Source organism: Pygoscelis adeliae, unplaced genomic scaffold, assembly GCF_000699105.1.
Source record: "Pygoscelis adeliae isolate BGI_AS28 unplaced genomic scaffold, ASM69910v1 Scaffold88, whole genome shotgun sequence".
NCBI classification, from domain to species: domain Eukaryota; kingdom Metazoa; phylum Chordata; class Aves; order Sphenisciformes; family Spheniscidae; genus Pygoscelis; species Pygoscelis adeliae.
The window spans coordinates 2621877-2631439 of NW_008825616.1; positions in this window are offsets into that span (position 1 = coordinate 2621877).

Sequence of the window (9563 nt, forward strand, 5' to 3'; positions counted from 1 at the left end):
GCCGTGAGCCGCCAGCTTCTCTAGGAGAATGCTGTGGGAGACGGTGTCAAAGGCCTTACTGAAGTCCAGGTAGACCACATCCACAGTTAATGTCACATTCCTTGCCATGTAGCAAGTCACCATGGTCTCTTTCTTCCATTGAGAACTCAAATGCAAGGAACAGTTGGCTGGTCTACTGATATCAATGCCTGATGCATGGGATCCTCCAGTCGGAGCAGAGCAGCGTTACTGCACCACAAACCCATGACATCCTGGGACAAGGTGAGTGGGTCAAACATGGGACATTTAAAAAGTGTGTCTTATGATTACAGCATAAAATGGGACAGGTCTGGTTTGGTTGCAGGTAGGAAGGAGTCATGAAGCAGTCAGCTCTGAGACAATTTAGCTACATGAGTAGTTTCTTCCTAATCCCCATTTCTTTGTTATTTTATCTCTGAAGTGGAGAATGTAAATTCTTCTCCCAAAACTCTCCAGTATTTTTAAATCATAGTATTTAACTCTACATATGCTTTTAAAACTCTTGGCTGGCTTCAGTTCTATCTTGCAGAAATTGGTTATGCTGGCTGACTGTGTGGGAAAGTAGTCCCTTGAATCAGCTCATATTTCAGAGATTTTCATGGATTTAAAGGCCAGATGGGATCATTAGCTCATCCACCCTGATCTCTTACATAGTATGTGGGATGGGATTCACCTCACCATTATTTAAACAGTGAAGTTAGAGATAGAATACCTTGCTCTAAAATGAGCTGGTTTCCATCTGCTCCTTTTACAGTCAACAGAAAAGGATTATTCCCTGCATAGGGTGATTAATTCTTCGCTATGATAGATTTTGAGTCTAGGATGTATAAATTACTGGGACTGTGGACTTTTTACAGTGAGTTCACTAAATCGTCTTTGGCTGAGGCATAGCTCCAAGGAAGGTGAGAAGTTTGTGCCTGAAAGTGTCAAGAGATAGAGAACCCACTGCTTTCTTTTCTTGTGCTACTGATTTCTCAATCTTGTTGTTAGAAACCAAACTCCAAAGGTATTATTGACTGGATTGACATTGACTATAAAGGGAACCTCGTGTAAGTAGCTCAAGGGGAGATACGTGCCTTCTAGTATGACGAATCCATCCCCATTCCCTGTTTCTGGCTGCCTCATCTCCCAAAAGATTGAGTAGACAGTGAGAGATCTTCAGAAGTAGGTGATAGCAATGACCATTGACAGGCAAAGATTTCCACAAGAGGCAGAGGGAAGGCAGGGAGCGAGGAGATGAATGTGAAGGGATGTGGTAGAAGAATACAAAATGAGTATTGAGAAAATGTGCATTGAGAAAAATCAGGCACACTCTGATACTAAAACAAGAAGACTGATAAACGTGAATGGCGACTAATTTAAAATTAGTAAAAGGAAGTTTGTTTAATTATAGACAATAAATAACCTGAGGAATTAATTGCCACCAGATAAATTAACGCCAAATGCAAGGTTAAGAGAGAGAGCACATATCTGTAGATGGCATTTATGGATGACCATGTTCCACTGAAAATTAGTGGATAATGGGATATATCTGCAGCAGTGTTAAATAGAATAAATAACTCGTGCTTCAGAGTACAAACTAATACCAACGATAGGGTACAAATGAACAAAAAGGTAGCAGGATCTGTACTTTTACTGGCAGCTTCTTCTGAAATATGTAGTATTGGCCGGTGCTCGAGATAGACCTGCCTTTGAAACTGATATTCTTCTCTGCCACATTACCGGAGCGTATTACAGTGTGAATGAACGGTTTTTTATAATGCCTTTTTGGAGTAGGAAATAACTACATGGATGGAGAAAAGCTGTGGAAAAGGTAAGAAATACACTCACATGTCCTGATACTGATTAATTCAGATACCGTGTCTAACTCTTTTCATTGACTATACAGTTAAATGGAAATAGGAGCCCTAAACTTTGAGTCATTTGTTTTGCTCTCTTGAACAAAAAGGCTGTGGGATTTGTAATTAGATGTTGAGTACCTGTAACAGATGGTCTGATTAGAGCCTTTAAGGATTTGTCTGAAATAATCGAAGTAGTTTGTAAAGGACAATGCATTTAAATCCTGGTCCCTAGCTCTAATCATTGGTCCAAGCTGCCTTTTTGGATATGGAATGAGATATAATACCCAGTCCAGCCTGGTAACTCCTATGTGTATGCTTCAATTAACTCCGATGTTGATATGTTCCCATCTATATCTGAGCATCTGCCCTGCTAACAGTGTCTGGGTGTTATGGTGGACATCAGACTGAATATAAACCAATGGTGTGCTCCAACTGAAATTAAGGCAAAGCCCATATCAGCATTCATGAGGGTCAGCGTGGCCTGCCGATCAAGTCAAGCTGTTGTCCTTCCCCTGTTCAGCACTGGCGAGGTCACTCCTGAAACCTTGTAGACAGTTCTGCTCTCCCCCACCTCTTCTAGCTCAAGGGGGATGTGAAGAAACTAAAAGGGATTGAGAAAAGGGCTACCAAAATTATCAGGGGCCCAGAGCATACGTCTCATGCAAATATGCTGAGGGACACAGCACAACACCCAGGCCACATTCAGCAGGGCAGCTGCCAGCCAGCCAGTTCCCAGCCTGTACCGATCCATGGGATTTTCCCACACCCATCCACAGAGCTTCGTACTTCCCCATGTTGATGCACCCTTTATGGAGAGTGGGGGAAAAAAAGGAAAGAGATTATGGTTATATTCCCAATCAGTTTGTATTGGTTGTATGGTTATATTGAGTTATATGAGTCATATTCAGTATCTTTAGAGTGTGGAATGATGATCTCTGCCCAGGTTAAAGAAACATTTCTCAGGCATGGGCTTGGCTAGCATGGCGAGGGAATAGATTAAATCACTTCTTGAGGTCCCTCCTAGGCTTGTTCTGTATGATTCTGCATCCTGAGCACTTGTCTTGGCATTTTTGATTTAGCTTGGGTGTATAGGCAGCAATCCTCCAGCTGTCACAGCATGCACTATTGATTTATTAAGCTAAAGTAAATACAATTGAAACATGAAGATTCATTAAGAGCGACTGTTTCTGCCTGTGGACTCAATATGTTTTCAAAATGATGCTCTACAGCCTCATTTGGATCTTGTTCACATTCATGGATTCACCTGTCGAGTGGCAAGAGAAGAAACGACGAGAGCATAAAATTGATCCGCAGCGCTGTTGTCTGATTCCTTGGGAATTCCGTATTTGCTTCATCGTTCTGGGATGCCAGTTTGACACCGGTGAATTCAATGACTAGTGAAGCTTTAAAGTAGAAGTATTGATGGGTCAAACACCAAGGAAGGAGGTTAAAAGATACAGGATTCCTTCAGTCCCTTTCTTAAAAGTACAGCTGCTAGATTTGGGTCATTCCTCATATGCTCTGACTCAGATTAAAAAAAACATATTCTGATTATTTGTAATAGTGTTCTGGTCTCTTATGATCCCTTGAATAACCTCTCGGGAATCTTCTAAAAGGTAGTCACAAAGACATTTTTTTATTCCCCTTTAAGGAATGTATTTGCTTCTGGGTACATGAGTAATCCTCTCTAATGTTGTCTGCCTTAGATCTCTTTTAGCACTGCAACATGACAAAAAGGTAAATTAAATGTATCCATTTGGACGCTTTTAATCAGCAGCCAACATCAACGGTTCCAACGAGAAACTTTGGACCAAGTTTAACCAAAGGAAATTGCTAAAAGGTTTATGGGGATAATTGGTATCTTTTTTTAATTGCCTCTTTCTGCTTTTTTCCTGGACAGTGGTTGTAAGAAGTCGGTAAGTAATTTCTGTGTCCACAGCTGCTCTTGCAATGATGAATCTCTCTGTCTCTTCCCTGTTCTGTGCATTGTGCTCTGCCTGTGATCTCCCTGGATTGTGCTTTAACTACACTCTCCCCAGGACTGAGGTTTTAATTGTTTTGGGGAAAAATGTTCAAATGTGATTAAAGGTGTTATGAGCTCAAAGCCATATGGGGGTTATGCTCTCAAACGGTCAGGTGCACATGGGAGTTGACTCCTCTGCATAGTGGGAGCATAGATACACACACTATCAAGATGTAAACAGGCATTTTTATGCTCTTCAGAGTGAGAATGGAGGGTTGGTGAAACAACAGTGGAGCCACAGAGAAGATTAAATATGGAAACAGTCAGCACAAAGATGAGATTCATCCCGCATAGCTCTAGACACCAAAGTCTGACTTGGTTTCCCCAGGGTCCCCTTAGGCTGTGGTTCAATTAATCCTGGAAATAGGTCAGATGAGTTACACCCTAGTAGCGTCATACCTTATCTGGCTTGAAGGATTTCTGCTGATGACACTTTTGGATAAGAAGTGAACGAGAGACGTAGTCTAAACAATTTATGAGTTAGGGCCACAGTAAAAAACCTGAGTTGTGTCCTTTTGAATGACCTGCGAAGTTTTCAGCAGTGCCCACCACACTGTATGTTTTGGAAGGCAGAGAGTGCAGTGCTGTATCTGCATAGCAAGGTCCTGTGTACGGTGAATAGATTGTTGCAGGATAGATATGGGATAGGATAGATGCAATAGTTGCAGGATAGATGCAACAGGCGCAGGATGTGGCCTTGTTGGGTCCACGTGGCTTTCCAGGATGGTGTGAAAACGGCAAGCAGCAGCCCTTCAGTCTCTCTTGACTACTCCACATCCAGGGCCAGGTCTGTCCCTGCTGCCTTGGTGGCACTTACAGACTGCACAGCAGAACGGTCTGTGTGCACGTGCCTGAGGTGCTCAGGTATTGGAAAGTGCTTAAGCTCAGCTCCTGAACTTCACCCTGAAGTGATTTATGAGAGCTCAGCTCCTGAACTTCACCCTGAAGTGATTTATGAGAGCCCATACACTCATTTCCACCAGCTCTGCTGTGAAGATAATCTCCAGCAGATTGACAGAGCAGGCAGTCTGGCTGGTAACTGCTTGAACCTTAGGTTAGAGCTTGGCTGAAATGGCAGCCCAGGTTTTCCCATCTGCAGAGCAGTGCTGATAGTCCTGTCTCTTTTGCAAAGCATTCTGTGCTCTCGAGAGGAAAGCACAAGGTAGGAGTTAATGGCAACGATGACCTGAGCGAGATGTTTTGCAGACACATATTAATATCAGTGGTGAGGGCTGGCTTGTTGCAAAATGCAGTTAGAGATGCTGTTTGAAGTCTGTGCCAGCTCCCCTCTGGGAAGAAGAAGGAGGACAATGCACGTCAGTGAGTGTCATCTTTACAGAGGAATGACTCCAAAAAGAGAAGTCCACAGGGTGGAAGGAGGCACTACCGGCAGAAGAAATTCACATTCTCAACTAGTTGGAAGGGAAAGCAATCTGCTTAATAACCGTTTGGAGAAACACATATAGCAACAAACAGAACTAGGATACCAGTAAGCTGTGGCAGAGCCACTTGCTTTTTATTAGCTCCAGAGTGTTCTCATCTTGAATGGAAATTTAAACACCTCCAAAAAAACTAGGCAATGTGTTTGCAGGGACACAATATTGGTGAGCTTTAGTAAGGGGGCTGGTCATGAAAAGGACTACTCTGGAGGAGGAAGCTCTGGGCTCATCTGAAGATATTTAGCAGATGGGCAGGATTATTGCAATCCTTATCCAAAACAGCGTATATTTTATTTTGCTATAACCAGGGGCCCAAGTAGAGTGGCCAGCCTGAAAGTGTAAATGGAAGTAATATTCTGATTACAGAAGAGAGAAGAGGTGAGAAAGCTTAGGAGCTGCTGGGTTAGAGATTTTGGATGACAGGAGGGAATCGCTGCTCTAGTTGCTGAAAAAGCTGAAAAACTTGAAGCTAGCCCTGGTAAAGCATGCATCCAGACAAGCAAACCAGAACCAGGAAGGGTTGGATGGTGAAAGGATGAGAGTCTTTGAGATACACATTGGGAATAGAAACTACTTAGGCCACAGAGAGAGAGATTCGTCTGACGTCTGCTGCTGAGCTGACAAACCTCAGCTCCCTTTCTGGATAAGAGAGATCTAGTGAGTCGTCTGTGGAGTGCAGTGAATGATCTGTTTCTCTCTAAAGCAGCTGTCTAAATCTGGGCAGATGGACGGTACCTCAAAATGCCTATTTCTCTCCACAGCTGTAAAGGAAAGCAGGATAACTCCTGCAGAAAGTGCCCTTATTGGGGATATATAACCTTAGGTGAGATGCATCCCAAACAAAAGACTCCTTCTGTGTCTTTAGGGGGAGCAGATCTGCCTTGGGACTGTAATGGGGCTCTTTTAGAAGTCAACTGGTTTGATTCATAAAATCTAAAGATGCATGTCTAGGCTAGTGTTTCTAAAGGGCTATAAGAAACACCATTCCCATTGAAATTAGCCTTAACATGCTTGCCTTCTGGGATGACATTCTTGGGTTTTAGAAAGTCAGAGAAGTCCCACTTACAGTCTGCTGGGAACGCTACAGGATGTTGACTAGATGAAACAAGTCTCTGTTTATACTCTTAGTCCTTTCTTATTCTGAGACCTGTAGCTTTTTGGCTGGAATGCTGCTTCAGGCTATAAATATTTTTAACACCTTCGGCTTTGCACATGCTGAAATGTACTGACTTTGGACACGCGCCAGTTTACATATGGTTTTATCTAACACTGGGCATAACCCATAGTAGACCTTAGTGCCATTCAGTAGAAGAGTGGCATCAAATTTAGAGGCAGAGGGACTTTTTTATTTGCCTCCTGAAACCAGCTGGGTGAAAGAAATCATCTACTAAGCAGCTATGGAAACTCTGAGAGGGCATGTGGACACCATGGATGGAGATACATAGTTTTCCAGCTCACACTGAAGTGGTATACTTAATCCAGCGAGCTTAACTATGGTTGTTAGCATGCAACGCACATATGCTTCTTAATTATGAGAGTGATATTTTTGGATTATCATGCCCAGCTATGAAAAGTCTGCATTTGTTGCAAAGAAATCTGGGGAGGACATCAGCCCTGGTGAACAGTAGAGGGAAAAATGGAACATAAACTGCATGAAAGCTTTGCTATTGTACAGCTGCTTTTCCCATCAAATTATGCTTGTTTAAGAAAGTTTGCAATCCCAAAACATACAGGGACTGGAGGAAACATATAAACACAAATCCAAGATAGCAGGAAAAAATGGATTAGTACTCTGAGGGAAGAAAACCTGGAAAATAGAGAGGGGACCTTGGTTAATGGTTATCCTCTGTGTAAAGGTCAGCAGGGTGAGGTTAAAAGGCTGAATGTTTTTCCCTGCTTTTTAAAGTCTGGAGTGTGAGATCTAGGTTTTTGGATTGGACTCAAATCTGATATAAATAAATGATTTTGGAAAATGAGCTGTGAAATCTCAGCATATTCAAGCTAGCTTCTTTCAGCTGCACCGTTTCAAGAGTCTTACCCCATGTTAGAATCCAGCTCATGGAGGAGCTCAAAATACTCTGCTGGTGTTTAGTCCAACCTATCTTCATTTTCTTGCATTTTCTGTACTTTCTGAGTTTGGTACCAGCTGTTGGAGCAAGGAGAAAAATATGAAAAGATGGGTAGGTTTAAGTTATTTTTATCTCCGCAGCTGTTGAACCAGAATCTCATTTAGCATCTCATTTCTGTGGATAATCTCAATGTAATTAGAAGGTTTAGGTAAAATGCAGATATACACTTAAAATTTTGGTTATTACTATTCTAGAATTAGCACTGGTTACAAGCACACAATTATGCTAGGTGTTGCACAAACTCATTATGGGAGATAATCCCAGTTTATATTGTTTGTAACAGAGCTGAAAAATTTCTTTTTGTGCAAATCCTGTTTCAGAAAGATTTTTTTTCTTTTAAATCTGTCAATTAAAGCACTGAGCGTGTTCATGTCCAGTTAACAATTAAAAAAAAAAAAGCCGATATCTTTGAATAGTCTTTTCTTAAAATAACTGTTTCATTTCTAATTTTGAACATGATGTCATTAAAAAAAAAAATTGCCATAAAAGCTAAAATAAAAGAATAGTTTGGGATTAATGGGTTGGTTTCCACTAAATTATTTTCCCCTTTTTATTTCATTAAGAAGTTAAAGCTTCTGAGGCCGACCCAAAATATTTCTTCTCCACCTTTTTGGGTTTTTTTTTTGGCACTGCAAAAAAAACTGAAAATTCAGTTACTCAACTGCAAACAACAGAGATGGTATCAACGAAGGAACTGACAGGAAAACCCTCAGTAGCTAGAGGGAGAAGACAGGACCCTGCTGGCTTCCAGCCCTCCGGTCCACCCACTAGCTCACCCTGCCTCCGTGAGACTTCTTGCACACCCTAGTAAATATGCCTGTGGCTCGAAAGACAGATATGTTTCAGTCAATAGAATTTCATTTTATTTCTTTAGGTAATATAACCATTCCTGCAAAAACTTTGCAGCTCACCGAGTGTGTTATGACGTTTCCTGTGAATGCGAAGCTTCTTATATTTTTCATTCCAGTTTCCAATCTGAGGGAGAGTATAATTGCAAACCACCTCTGGTAGTTTTTTCCTCTGTCATTACTTACTTGGAATGGCACAGCTCTTAGGCGGTGTTCTCACAAACCATATATGGTCAGATAGCACACCCTCATTCTAGGAATATTAATGAGCTGTTTCCCCCCACACTTCAGTCTCATATATTTAACCTACCAAACACGTTCGTGTACTCACTTCCCACTCTAGCACTGCTCTCTGCAGCAAACAAACATTAAAAATAGGTGCACTGAGAAGGTAAAACCTGTAAAAATGTCCTTATGGGATCAGTCCCCAAATCCATCTCCCTCAGTATCCTGTCTTGAATATGTCCACAGCAGTTGTCCAGGGATGGATACAGAAATAGGACAAGTTTTCTCGGTATATTCTCTTGACCTCCCACAGTATGAAACCTAGCTGTGAGGTGGAGGCTTGGAGAACCTCCTGAGATGAGGTGGTGTGTTTGTGTGTTTCATGGGTTTTCCTTTTTGGAATATCTCCAATTGTTTTTTGAACTCATGCAACTTTTAGATGCAGCCTACTTCAGAGGGTTTCACAGTTCAACATCCCTTTTTTTTGGCATCTCCTTTTGTTTGTTTCGAACTGGCCACTTGCTAGTTTGATTTGATGTGAAATAATTACTACACAAGAAAAGCAGGGAACGTTTGCTGCCTTTTCATCTTCACTGCCACTGCTCATATCACTCTTGATTTTATAGGTGTCCATCATACCCCCTTCGGTCATCCCACTGCCAGGCTAGCCACCAACCTATTCAGTTGCTCCTCATTCAGATGCCATCCATCAGTGATGGATCATCCCTTTAGTGATGGATCTTCCCAGTAGCTTTTCCAGAGTTACTATAGGGTGACCAGAACTGCACACAATTCTCAAGATGCAAGCACGTTACCCATAGCTATGCCTTCCATTTTTTCCTTTATTTCTTTCCTCAGAATTCCTAAAATTTCATTTGCTTTTTTGGCTCTTACTTGTTGCTGAAGTGACATTTCCATAAAAGAATTGCTACCCCAAGACCTCATTTTTCAGTGATAAAATCTGTATCAGAGCCTGCCATCATGCAAGAAAGACCTCTGAGTCTTCAACCTGCAGCCTGACCCTTCCTGCTGCGGACTCG